Source organism: Canis lupus, chromosome 13 (assembly GCF_003254725.2).
Source record: "Canis lupus dingo isolate Sandy chromosome 13, ASM325472v2, whole genome shotgun sequence".
NCBI lineage: Eukaryota > Metazoa > Chordata > Mammalia > Carnivora > Canidae > Canis > Canis lupus.
In genome coordinates this window covers 53331055-53345895 of record NC_064255.1, presented here as the reverse complement: position 1 = coordinate 53345895, position 14841 = coordinate 53331055, and positions in this window count along the sequence as shown.

The window sequence follows — 14841 nt, the reverse complement described above, 5'->3', positions numbered from 1 at the left end:
GTTTTTGCCCGGAAATTCTACTCTCTCTCCTCCCAACCTTCAGCTGGACTCTTAGGTTATAAAATAAATCTTAACCAATTTAAAAGAGTTTGAATCAGGCACCTAGGTGTTTCAGTTGGTTAAGCATCTGCCTTCAGCTTGGGTCATGACCCCAGGGTCTTGGAGTCAAGTCCCACATTGGGCTCCCTGCTCAGTGAGGAGTCTTATTTTAATATTTGGAATTTTTTTTAAAAAACCCATAAATATCTCATGTATCAAATCATAAGATAAATTAGAAAATATTTTTCAACTGAGCAAAACTAAACTAGAGCATATCATAATTTAATGGAATGCAGCTAAAGCAGTGCTTAAAAGTAAATTTATAGCTTTAAACATCTCAGAAAAAAGAAAAGAAGAGCAAACTAAACAAAAAAGAAAGAATGAAAGGAAAGAATGTGTGACCAGATCAACTGTAAAATGAAAACCCCACTACTTATTCTGTTATTAAAAATCAATTACCTTTTCTAGTCCTTAATCTCTTCATCTTTAACATGATAATTAGAATAAATTGCTCATAACCAGCCTTCCCACTGAAAAAATATAATTGATATTTTTGGTACCAGCCAACAGATCTATAAGTGATATTAAAAATATACACTGCATAGATAACTCAGAGTTTATTACTTGGGGAAAAGGACTGAAGAGCAGCCCAGGTGGCTCAGCGGCTTAGCGCTGCCTTCAGTCCAGGGCATGATTCTGGAGACCCGGAATCAAGTCCCACATCAGGCTCTCTGCATGGAGCCTGCTTCTCCCTCTGCCTGTGTGTGTGTGTTTCTCTCTGTGTGACTCTCATGAATAAATAAATAAAATATATTTTAAAAAAGACTGGAGATAATCCAAAACACAAATGTAGTTAATATATTATACATAACAATTTCACTTATAGAAGACTGAAACTTTTACATTTTATTTAGATGAAGATCAAAAGAAATCATGAATGGAAGAGAAGGGAAAAATTATTAGGGTGACAGTCTGCCTGTTTGCATACAGAGGAGTACAAAAGATAGCAGAGAATATATTAGACAGGACAGGATTAAGTGGTTAAGACAGGATGGGGAAAGCAAAGGGAAGGGAAAAGAAGAGCTCTTAATTAGTGTCTACTATACACCCAGCCACTGGGTAACATCAAGCATTAGAGCAGTATATACAAAGACCCTGACCTTATACGGAAGAGTTTTTATTTGTTAAAATCAAAATAAAAGATTCCACAGGACTTTTACTTATTTTCTTTCATTTGCAGTTCAATTATACAGAGATTGTTTCTTCCCTCACAGAAATGGCAATGTTAATCAATCAGTTCATCAGAAGCCCAAGGCATACATCACCCCCCAACTCTCATCCCAGCAGGTATTTGGTTAAGGGAGTACACTTGAATGATAATTCTTCCAGGGATTTGTTTCTGCTGTACTCCTTCAGCAAGGACAATAAAGATAAAATAAAGGTACTAAAAGGCAAGGACAATCGTCACTCCCAGGTGTCCAAAACTAACGCAAACACCTCTTTCTCCAAGACTCCAAGTGGGTCTTGGACTGAATCAACTGATGCTCTAGCTTATTCTTGCGTAAGGGCTATAAAGTCTGCTGCTCGAACCCTAAGAAGACATGGTGGGTTTCCAGGAATATTATTTCCTCAGTGATGTGAGTTCTTTTCTTTTGGTGCTTGAGAAACAGCTTTCAAGATATCAATATAAAAAGCAATCATCCAATTTAATCTGGGATTTTACCCCTCAAAAGTACCCGTTTATAACTAATTCCACATAACATATTTGCATCCTAATTATAGTTTCCAAATTATGTAATAATGGGAGTTACCAAGCTATTTTCATTTATAATAAAATATGCTTACATTCTATGCCTTTGAATAATCATTTATAGTAGAACACACTGAAATCCATGCCATTACTTATATCTTGTTGTGTTTTATTTCATTTTCAAAATTTAAATGACGAACTTTAAAAATGCCTAGAAACGGAAGTTTGATATATGTTCTTTTTTAAGATTTTATTTATTTATTCATGATAGCCAAGGGGGAGGGGGGGGAGCAGAGGCACAGTCAGAGGGAGAAGCAGGCTCTATGCCAGAAGCCTGATGCAGGACTCGATCCCAGGTCTCCAGGATCACGTGCTGGGCCAAAGCCAGGCACTAAACCACTAAGCCACCCAAGGATCCCCTGAAAGTTTGATATATGAAAAGATCTTATTTTAATTGGTCCAAGGGTTGTGGGTTATTGTTAAGCTGAAAAGATGTTTTCCTTTAAACATTACTCTCCTTAAAAAAAAAATTACTCTCGGGATCCCTGGGTGGTGCAGCAGTTTGGCGCCTGCCTTTGGCCCAGGGCGTGATCCTGGAGACCCGGGATCGAATCCCACGTCGGGCTCCCAGTGCATGGAGCCTGCTTCTCCCTCTGCCTATGTCTCTGCCTCTCTCTCTCTCTCTCTCTCTCTCTCTCTGTGACTATAATAAATAAATAAATAAATAAATAAATAAATAAATAAATAAATAACTCTCCTTAAATATCAAGTTTTTAGTTCACATTAAAAAAAAAAAGAAGTATTTTCCCTTCTTGGTAATCTAATCAAATAAAGCAGTTTAATCTCAAGCTATTATATATATATTAAAAATAGCCGAAGAAGAAGTTATTGTGCCAGTGGATACTACCAAATATTTTCTACAGACTCACGATTGGATTTTTATGTATTTATGTCATTTCTGACTGTCAGTTCTAGAAAAATGATTTTTATCTCCATGTCTATGAGGCCAAATTGTCGGCTGATATCAATTCCAAGGAAAATCCAGTACGCCAGAATCCTGAATCTTACGAAGGATGAGAACGGGATGTCTACTGAAGTGTTCTCAAAGGCTTAAAAGAGTTTTGGATTGCCAAGCCAGACGCTGAATCTCAGATAAGCTCCTTCCAAAAATCCTTATTCTTCTGGTCATTTAAAAAAAAAAAAAATCAATAAATGTATTCTAACCAAAGTTTAAAAAGCTTCTGAGAAATGACCCCTGCCAAAGTCCTTTGGGGACTTTCCAACTGTCCAGGGGGCAGAGTGTGGGATCAAAAAGCAGAAAGAAGGAAGTAAAGAAATGCTGCTGAGAGAGTGAAAAAAAAAAAATCTAGCTGGAGAACTAAAAGGGATTAGCTTACATATCAAATATCAGATTTCCACTGCACTGCTACTCTGCTTTCTCCTCTTTTTTTCTGCCCCATTCTTACATCGCCTGTAGTTCATTACATGAAGCTTTATTTCCCGACTTTGTGTATGATTTCATGCAGAAAATCTTCAATACCAAAATCTTTAAAATGGTATGCTTTACATTACACAGTAATAGGTACCTTATCTCAGACTCCACCATCTGGAAATCAGACCAATTTAACATACAGTCCTAAATCAGGAAATATATTTAAAAGAAAAAAGAAAAAAAAAATCTCACACTGCATTAAAACCCAATGAACTTGACTCACAGAGAGGCCTTCAATCAAGACTTAGGTTTTATGCTCTCCCGTATTCTGATGGCAAGAAATCAGAAGCAGACACATCATAGAGACAGACCAACAACGACCACAAATACCTAAAGCACTGAGGAAAACAGAAAACTACTTGGAGTGAACGGCGGAAAGAGTTTTTATACAAACTGTCAAACATCTGGAGTTTTGCCACTTTAATAGGTGGATGTTTGCCTCGATTTTTCAGAAATTCTTCTGTTCCCAAAGAACCCGCCACCCAAGCAAGACTATATAACTGAACTTTTACTCAGGTACAATTCAAACAAATCATAGATCAAGAAGGTCAAATGTACGGGTATTATAGATAATTAAAAGTTAACAGCCTTGATAAAGCAAAAAGGAAATGTGCATGCTTGTGTGCATTTTACCCACCCCTTTGGATGACATTACTTTTAAGTATATTTATTTTATTTATATATACTATATACATATAAAGATAGGAATATAAATATCTATTTTAAGTCATTTGAAGATCACATACCCATGAGGGGGGAAATCCATATCACTCCTTCCAAACTTTATTCATTAGAATTTTTTTAAATTAGTGGTCTCTTTTTTGGAGGGGTAGGAGGAGCATTTTTTTCATAGGCCTTTTAAAAATAATAAATGTTGGGGCACCTGGGTGGCTCAACTGGCTGAGTGTCAGAGTCTTGGTTTTAGATCAAATCATGATATCAGGGTCATGGGATGGAGCCCCAGGTGAGGCTCCACACTCAGCATAAATCAGCCTGGGATTCTCCTCCCTCCCTCTGCCTGCTCCCCTCCCCCACTCTCACTACTCTCTCCCTCTCTCTCTCTAAAATAAATAAAATCTTTAATGAATTAAAATACTAAGATTTTTTAAATTTATCTGGTACTGAATTCAGTTTACATTGTTACTGAATATAACCAATTTACTTTGAAGTACACATGCAGAAGATATAAAGGAAATATTAATAGTAAAATAGAAAATGTTTCCATTTTGCTACTTTTCCACTTATCAAATAAAGTTAATTTCTCGGGACACTTGGGTGGCTCAGTGGTTGAGCTTTCCATTTGGCTCAGGGAGTGATCCTGGGGTCCTAGCATAGAGTCCCACATCAGGCTCCCAGCAAGGAGCCTGCTTCTCCCTCTGCCTATGTCTCTGCGTCTCTCATGAATAAATAAATACATACATACATACATAAATCTTTATTAAAAATGAAATGAATATTTCAAATTTGTATAGGATAAAATACACAAATATAACTTTATATATCACTATAAATTAAACTTTGTTTCTTATTCCTGTAAAATGGTATTTAAAACTAATTGACCATGTTTTATGTAAAACACAGTCACACATTAATCTTCTGTTATGTGATTATATACCTATTATAAGAATAGAATGCTATGGTTTTCATGGTCAAAAACCAAGACCAAAGAAGGGTAAGAGATTTCTGGGATAGTGGCAGAAAAGAGGTTTAAAAACGTTGCTGAAATAATTTTCCAGCCCTCAAAATCGATTTTTTTCTTCTAATGCTTGGCAAATTCCCTACAAATAAACAACAGTTTTTAAATTCCACATTTCACCTTTAACCTTTATTTGATAGAATGGATGAAAAAAATACATTTGTATATATTTAGATTTCATGTAAAATAAAAAATAAAATAATATAATAATAATAAAAATAAATAATATAATAAATAATATAAGTAAATAATAAAATAAATAATAAATAAACAATAAAATAAATAATAAAAATAAAATAATAAAAATAAAAGTCCCTGACCTGCAACAGCCATTTTTATTCAACAGTCAATCCAACAAAGAAAGCCACAGTATACCTGGAGCTGGGCTAGCTAAGAACCACAAAACTCAATTAAACACTATTCCAGCTCCCAAAACACTCACAGCAATTGTGCAAATTCTTAATAATGTACAGCACTCTTGGTTTGAAAATATTTAATTATCAACATTAAGGATAAGAATAATAATAGCAACAATAACAACACAACAGCAATAAGCTTAAGAGGTCAACTAACTTAATCAAAAGCACAATTTAGATTACAATCTGGACAAACTGTGTTAATAGCACAATGGAGTACAAAGGCAAATATACTGAAAATATTACCTAAATATTAAATAGCAAATAAAAATAAAACCTTTCTCTACTTCACTGCAGGCAAAGAAAGTAAAATGCAACTTGATCCAATTAAGCCAATTTAGGATACCCAACTACTTAAAAGCCTGAGCCATACTAAGTGATGAAGGCAAAATGGATTGAGTCCAAATCTACTTTATTTGTTTAGATGCTATTTATTATGGCTATATTTTATTATACGGTAGTAAAAAAAAATTACAAGGCAACATCCTGTTATTTTCCACTGGGAAAAATGATACAGATGCACTATTAAAACTCAGCACAGACAGCAGCATGTCAGGCTGCATGCCACTTGTGCCGTTACAGTGTGTCAATAGACACTGATGTTTATGCAACTCATGGTAAAACAAATCTAATTATTGCCACTTAAACGTTCCATAAAATTGTGGCTTTATAGAAATCTAGAACCTTTGGCTCTATACATATACAAAAAAAAAAAAAAAGAGTTGTTTTTAAATAAAGCAACCAAACCACCATTGTTTCTTCTTAAAAAATAAAATGTCTTAATTTTCCTACCAAACTACTACCTTATTTTCAGGGTAGCTAGCATATCATGAAGTCGCTATTATCAAATTGTTAATTGTGAGCCCTAGTTCAACTTAGTTATCTATCTAATAAGTAGTCTACTTTATTGAGAAAGTGAATGAGCTTCACAAAAGAATTAAGAACAAAGAGGAGAGAGAGAGAGAGAGAGAAACCAAGAAACAGACTCTTGAGAACAGACTGATGGTTACCAGAGGGGAGTCTGAAATGGATGAATGGAACAGGTGATGGGGATTAAGGAGCGCACATGTCCTAATGAGCACGAGGTGATGAATGGAATTGCTGAATCCTTATATTATACACCTGAAACTAATATAACCCTGTATGTTAACTATACTGGAATTTAAAATAAAATTTAAAAAAATAAAGAAAATTAGATTATAATCAGTTTCAAAAGAAGATTAAGATGACTGTTGTTCTAATAAGCCCTATAAATAACATCTTTCCTCCTTTCATCGTTATTCTCATCAACCTACATTCATTGTGTAGTGAAAATGCTGCAAGCATTATATAGAATTCTAACTATGCAAAACAGAAATACTCTTTTTTTTTCTGTTAGTTGAGAGAAAGACAGAAGATAAGGAAAATTCGTTTTTTGGTTAGTATTTGCCACTTCAAAGGACACCAACTTGCGTTCCACAGCTCTATCCATTTTAGGCAGGAAAATACTGGGCTGCAGAGCTTGTGTTCTTTGAACTGCCTTTAGTTTTGAAACAGAAGCACCTTTCGATTTACTGCCATGAAGCATCACCTCAAAACTTCTGTTGATCCAAAAGTTAAAAGTCCCTGACCTGCAACAGCAACTCTAAAGTACTCCTGGACCACCTGAAAATGTACAGCAACGATGGCACCAAGGAGGGTACACTTTCCCTGCCTCCAATATATGGATAGGGTTTTTTTATTTTTTAGATATTTTAGTTCAGATCATCTTGAACATCAAGTAGCCTGAGTTTTCTAAGAGTCTCCTGTATGCCTGTCCATTTCCCAAAGGAATGGTCCTTCAGCATCTCTGCAGAGCTAAAGCAAATTAGATTTTACAGTTTAGAAAAGTCAGTTATACTGGTCAGTGGCAGATGGTATTAAAGATTTGTTTTGGCATTGTGATCTCCGAAGTCAAACAGTCAAGTAAACTCAGTATTACGACCTGCCTCTTTTGTTCTTCCGTTTTGTTTTTGTTTCTGTTCAGAGCAACCTACATTGGTTAGGAAGATGCCTGGGAAGTAGTAGCATCTGCATCACAGTCAAAATGTCAAAACCATTGTTTCATGGCTTGAGCATAATAATATTAGCCAAAAATACCCATCTCATCTTCCAATCCCTTTATCAGATAAGCATGGGTGTGGGGGAGTCATTTAGAGATTGTCCTACTGCTTAATGTTCCCTCCAGAAATTCAATCTAAGGGTAAAGTAAGATTTGTTGTAATTGCTAGAACAGTTTTAAGTACACAGGAGCAGGATTATTCTTTTTTTACATCTATTATAATATCACACACAACACACCTATTCAAAACTTAATGATGACGTTAAGATACGGTTACTGTTGAAAAGAACAGTCAAGTCACATTACACTGACTTTACCATTAACTGAATTTTGGCGATCTCTCAAAAGCCCTGTCCTGGGATCCCTGGGTGGCGCAGCAGTTTAGCACCTGCCTTTGGCCCAGGGCGCGATCCTGGAGACCCAGGATCGAATCCCACGTCGGGCTCCCGGTGCATGGAGCCTGCTTCTCCCTCTGCCTATGTCTCTGCCTCTCTCTCTCTCTCTCTCTCTCTCTCTCTCTGTGTGACTATCATGAATAAATACTAATAAAAAAAAAGCCCTGTCCTCACCTGTAACTCCAACCTATTTATAGATACAGTCGCTCAAATTCAGAACATCATTCTCTGATGTCAATGGCCTCATTTATTTGTTCATTCATTCCTCCTACAACATATATTTGAAATCTACTATGCTCTAGACACATTCTGTGTGATATAAAAAATAAAGTCCTGCTTCCTAAGACACTTAAGACCTGTGGAAACACAATTGTGTAAATAAATATTTAAAAAAATGAGAAAATACTATTAAGAAAAAAAGAACTGATAGCAGGAGAGATGCACACCAGGCTCTTCGGCAAAACAAACAGAACATAATCTTGCCTTGCATAATCATTATTTCACATTTATGCATCATTTACCATATGAATACTCTTGGAAGACAGGATATGCCATTATTGAATGGTTTGAGCACTCCTCCAATTAAATTTATCACAGATTATCCAAGTAACATATAAAATAGATATGTAATAATCATAAATAACCCATGAAGCCTGGCTATGCTAATTACAAATTTTACCTCTGACACAACAGCATGAACTTGAGGTGTTTGTGTCTCAATTTGCTCATTTATAAAATCAAAACTATTAACTATTTTAAAGTGTTATTAAGATTTTAAAAAGTCATCCTTGTGAAACCCAAAGACCTGTCTTTAGAACATAATAGGCACAATTTTTTTAACCTATAAAGGCCATTAGTGTTACAGTTGATAATTTACATGCATATGTTTTTTTAAGGTGGACATTAAGGAGGGTATGTGATGTAATGAATCACTGACCTCTACTTCTGAAACGAATAATCCATTTTATGCTAATTAATTGGTTGTAAATTTAAAATTTAAAAAATTAAAGAAAATCTTAAGTTATAAATTATATAACATTAGTACCATTCAACAAGTGATGAATCTGTGGCCCAAAAAATGTAAGACATTCTCAACACAAGAGAGTTACTGAATGGCAGAGTCATAAGAAAAAACGTATCTACAATATTCACAAAGGACAGAAATAAATGACACACATAGTGGGCATCATAACCGATATGCTCACAATTCTAGCCACTTCAAGAGATAAACGAGTATCACTACCAGAATACTTGGCAATCAAAGAATGAATTTTTTCCAAATATTAAAAAAAAAAATCCTAAATAGCTAAGTACTATTAGTTTCTAAGTCAATACATTTTTTTTTTAATTGAAGCCTTTGTCTCAGAAATCCTGAAAAAATTAAGGGTAGGTATCAGTGAATTTTTATTAATAAACCAAAATGAATATTATGTAATCACTTCCGATAAGGATATTTTGTAGTACACTCATTAAAATAACTTCCAGGAAGTTTAATATTCAAGTCTTTTGGAGTAAATATAAAATTTAGTTATAAAATTTAGATAGATTACTTAAAATTCAGTTGTAAAAATATCGCAGCTTTTTTTTTAAAGATTTTATTTATTTATTTAAAAGAGACAAAAAAATAAAAAAAATTTAAAAAAGAGAGAGAGACAGGTGCAAGCAGGGTGGGGGAGGGGCAGAGGGAGAAAGAAAAGCAGACTCCCCACGGAGCAGGGAGCCCAATTGGGGCTCTATCCCCAGGACTAGATTGTGACAAAACTGTAAGATAAGATAATACATTGTTGCTCTAATCAAACACTGTCTTTCAACCTCCTGAGGTCTATTTTACTCTTTCAATAATTTGAGAGTATAGTGATCTCAGAGTTAATACCTGTCAGATAGATTTACAGAGAAGCTTCCTTATCAGAGGCAGTCCAGATCAGATCAATCTTCAGATGCAGATTTATCTTCCATGCTTCTATATTATATATATTTTGAAATAATACACTTGTGGGCAGCCCAGGTGGCTCAGTGGTTTAGCGCTGCCATCAGCTTAGGGCATGATCCTGGAGACCCAGGATTGAGTCCCACATCGGGCTTCCTGCATTGAGCCTGCTTCTCCCTCTGCTTGTGTCTCTGCCTCTCTCTGTGTCTTTCATGAATAAATAAATAAAATCTTTAAAAAAAAGAAATATACACTTGTATCATCATAGACAATACAACCTTATTCACAGAAGTTCTCTACTTCAGCTCACACACAGTTAACTGCCTAACTCCTTGGATTGTTTCTGGATATCTTTCTTTAATTTTATAGGATGATGTAGGTTTCACAATTTATGCTTATCCCTAACAACAACAAAAAACCCTATGATATTCTCAGTTACATTTATAACTTTTTTTTCTACTTTTTAATTTTCAGAAATCTACCATAGTTTGCTATATATCCAGTCTTCTCTTTCTGCCAACCACACTGTTCATTGCTCCCAAAGTGTCTGTCCTAAAGTAAAGGTCAGTTCAAAATAAAAATATCTGGTTTACTGTGTGCTAAGCCCAGCCTTCTACATACAGAAGACACTTCACATTTTTGCAACATCATGATAGTAGCTATCATGACTGTCCTGATTTCAAGATCTGGCCTGGACTAGACATCAACCCTGTTTAACCCCAAAGCTCAGGCTCTCAACCACTTTATGTTGCTCTCTACTTTCTTCAACTGGTTTAATGCTGCTTATATTTCAAGGCTCAAACCAAAAACAAATACTTCAATAAAACTTTTTAAAATCATGGAACCAGTCAAAACAAAGTTCCCTTCCCTCTTCTCAGAATATGTAGCTCTTCTTCTCAGACCCCTTACACTTACTGAATGATTGTGCTGTTTGCTAGGTACTGTTTCAATATGTGAATCATGTCACAAATGATGTAGGTCATAGAGCTTCTCCACTCCATAAATGTAAGAAATGAAAACATTTCAAAAGACACGGGAAGTCATAAGGCTGGTGTGGTTTCAACCCAAGCAGCTGTGCTCTCCATACCCTGCACAGCACACAATATCTTACTGCCTACTGGAAAGAACAGAAGAGGGCTCATAGCCAGGGTCTCCTTATTAAATTCTTAGATGATTAGCTTTGTGGCCTTTGGTGGGTTGTAGTGCCTCTGCGCCTCAGTTTCTTCACTGGTAACATAAATAATAAAAAGTGTGCACCTCACAGTATTGTTTGGAGAACTAAATAATACAGGCACATGCTCACTAAACATCAAACTTAGAAGCTACTATTGTTATTATTGTATGACTTTGTCATCCTCTAGGGAAAAGCTAGGAAAGTCAACATATACTCCAAAATGTTCCATATCTCAGTATTCAGTATGCAAAAACAAAAAATATTCATTAAATGTCTGAAGGGTTTTAGCCTTAAGTATTTGTAACCGTAAGAGAGAAAAGTACATTGAAATACGTCGCATCCAGTAGCTAATTTTAGGCATCTAATATCCAAATCCCTTTTAGAGTTTAGTTTATAAAGCCTTCACAACAAAAAAGCTTTCTTCTTTTTTTAAAGATTATATTTATTTATTAATGAGAGATACAGGGAGAGAAGCAGAGACACAGGCAGAGAGATAGGCAGAGAGAGAGAAGCAGGCTCCATGCAGGGAGCCCGACGTGGGTCTCGATCCCAGATCTCCAGGATCACACCCTGGGACGAAAGCAGGCGCCAAACCATTGAGCCACCCAGGCGTCCCCAAAAAAGCTTTCTTTAAAAAAAATACCATGGGAAGATGATTTTATTAATATCACATTCTCATATTTATCAACTTTTTTTTTTAAAACAACTCTTAACTTGTAGGAAGCTTTTACATTTCGGGCCAAGGACCATTTCTTAATTTCTTTTGTTCTGTTTTTGGTAGCTATAAAAACTATTTGGTCCAAGCCCTCTGTCATATACTTAAAGCTTACCTTTTCCCTTCTTTCTACAGGCTGACTAATCTCAGGGCTTTTTTTAAGATTTTATTTATTTATTCATGAGAGACACACAGAAAGAGGCAGAGACACAGGCAGAGGAAGAAGCAGGCTCCATACAATGAGCCTGTTGTGGCACTTGATCCCAGAACCCCAGGATCAGCACTCAACCACTGAGCCACCCAGGTGCCCCAAATCTCAGTCTCTTTAGGAATTTGACATATATCATCTTTTTTAATAATTCTGATCACTCTTAAGATGGGAGACAGAGGTAGCTGTAATAAACAGCATTTTTAAGTATTATAAACTACATTCAAAGTTGTCTTAGAAGTATCTATAATCTTTAAAATCACAACATGAAACTACCAAGCTCCCAAGTCCACCTTGGGCATAGACTATTTCTTTCTGGCATCCCTCTCAGGCATCTCTATTGTGTCCTACTTCTCAGACATTTTATGGAAAGACTGAAAGAAACATCCTCCCCTTTATGCCTCTCTCCACTGATAGGAGGGTACAAGTAGGTGATTTTTAAAGATATCTTTATTTTTAAAGATAAGTATATTTTATACTGTTATATAATAACAGTATAATAGTGAATACTAAAAGCCAAATATGCACTAAGTGATTTAAAATTCATTCATTCAATAAATATTTAATTAATTCAACAAATGTATTGAGCTTCTCCTATGTGCTAGGTAGTGGGAATAAAGCAATGAACAAAACAAATATTCCTAACTTTCAGGGGCTTAGATAACAAAACATGCTAAGTAAAACATACAGTATGTTTCCCAGTATGCAGTGATAACAAATGTGTAAGGATTTAAAGTTTTTAGATAGTGTAACAAAAGAATCTTTCACTGGGAAGGTGACAGCTGAAAAACCTGAAAGAACTGAGGTAGCAAGCTATATGGATATCTCTAGCAAGAACATTCCAGAAGAGGGCAAGGCCCTCAGGTAAGAGGTGAAAAGGATTTTAAACACCAGCAAGGAGGCTAATAGGCTACAGTAGAGAAAGGAAATAAATGATTGAAGGGATTGGATAGCTAACAAGGGGCTAAATCCTTATTTTGGTACAATTTTGTAGGCTATCATTCATACTGTCTTTTACTATATGCGATAGAAAGCCACTGGAGAATCTTGGGCAGAGTAAAATTTATGACATATTCTAAAATGATGACTCTAGTTGCAGGGTTAGGAACAGATTATAGGGGCCAGGTGGACCAGTTAGGAAGACAAGATAATAATCCAGGTGAATGAGGACACATTTTAGTTGCAAGATGGTGGCAGAGTAAGCAGTGAGAAGTGGTGGAATCTTCAGAGTCTGTAAGGCAAAACCAAGAGGATTTGCTTGTGAATTGTATAGGAGGTGTGGGAGAGGAAGAAGTCAAAGTTTTCTACACTGGCAACTCGAAGGGTACTGCCATTTTTGAAGCTGTAAAAGCTTCAGGAAACATTTTAGGTATGTGAGGGGGAGAGAAGATTAGCTTTGGCCATATTAGTTTGGAGGTACCTATTTAAAAACCTAGGGGAGATGTTCAAGAAAGTGGCTACATACGTGAGCCTGAAGATGATGTAAATGTTTGGGCTAGAGATGAAAATTTGGGAATAATCAGCATTTAGATACTATTTAATGCCAAATAAGAAGGTACCACCAAGAAAGAATATAGGTAGAAAACAGAAAAGCAGCAAAGATGGAGTTCCAGGCATCTCCAAGATTGGAGATGATAGAAACTACTGAAGAAAATGAAGGGAGATACCAGAAAAATACAGAAATCTAGGAAAGTGGGGTGTCCAAAAGAAAGCTAAAACAAAAAAGCTTTAAGGAAGAGAGACATTCAATATCAGAGGCTGCTGTAAGATCAAGTAAAGATGAGAAGAATAGGAACTGAGCTCTTGATTTCACAGCATGACCACTGGAAGGAACAACTTTGGTAGGATGGTCAGGATTAAAGCCTGATAGTTAAAAGAGGGGGAAGGAGGAAACTTCTCTCAGAACCCTACATCCGCATACTATGTATAACCCTCTATGAGAATTCGGAAGCTGAGAAAATTGCCCACAATTAATCACCCCAGTTCTAAGGTCTGCACTTTAACCACTGGCAATACTATATTCTCCTTCATAGGTCATATATAAATGATTGCTTCCCACTTATGTGAAAGCAGTATTTTTTCATAGAAATGCTCTAATTTGTATATATCGAATATTTTTCTCCTTGATTTCTTGATATTTGCCTATCTTCCCAAACGGATCAAGGTGTTTATTGTTTTAGATAACTTTCATGTATTCAAAATTGTCATATTTAGATATTTTTATCAAGAGGTTCCCTAGATATTAATGTTAAATAGCTACCAAAAACTGTGGTTTTTGATGTCTAAAAGAAACCATTCCCAACATAAAAAGTCAAACAGCCTTAAAAATACTTATAACACAATGTAAAAGAAAGGAATTGAAGTAGATATATATATATAAATTGTTTTTAAATAATATAAAAAGAGTAAATAAAATGAAATATGTTAAATATTTTAAAAATTTGGTGATGACGTTAAGTAAAAAGTTCTTATTTTCCTCTTTTCTGTATTCCTTAATAGATACATATTTATACAATAATGGAAAAATACCAGCATGCCACATTATGGTATCATTCAATATAGCAAAAAATTCTACTGCATTATTTAATTCTAATTATACTGCAATTCATACCCTTAAAAAAGTCTTACTCCACGATGTTTTAATGAACCTCATATGCAAACGAATATACATAGTGATCTTTAATAAGCAATTTAATTTAGAACATTTCTATTGTAAAATCAGAAAATGCAATCATTTAATAAAAGAAGGCTATGGATCATTACTTTTCCCACATCGATATGATAAAATAAGCTTTAAAATGTGCTAATGCGGTGCTCGCTTCGGCAGCACATATACTAAAATGTGCTAATGCGGGATCCCTGGGTGGCTTGGCGGTTTAGCCCCTGCCTTTCGCCCAGGGTATGATCCTGGAGTCCCTGGATCGAGTCCCATATCAGGCTCCCTGCGTG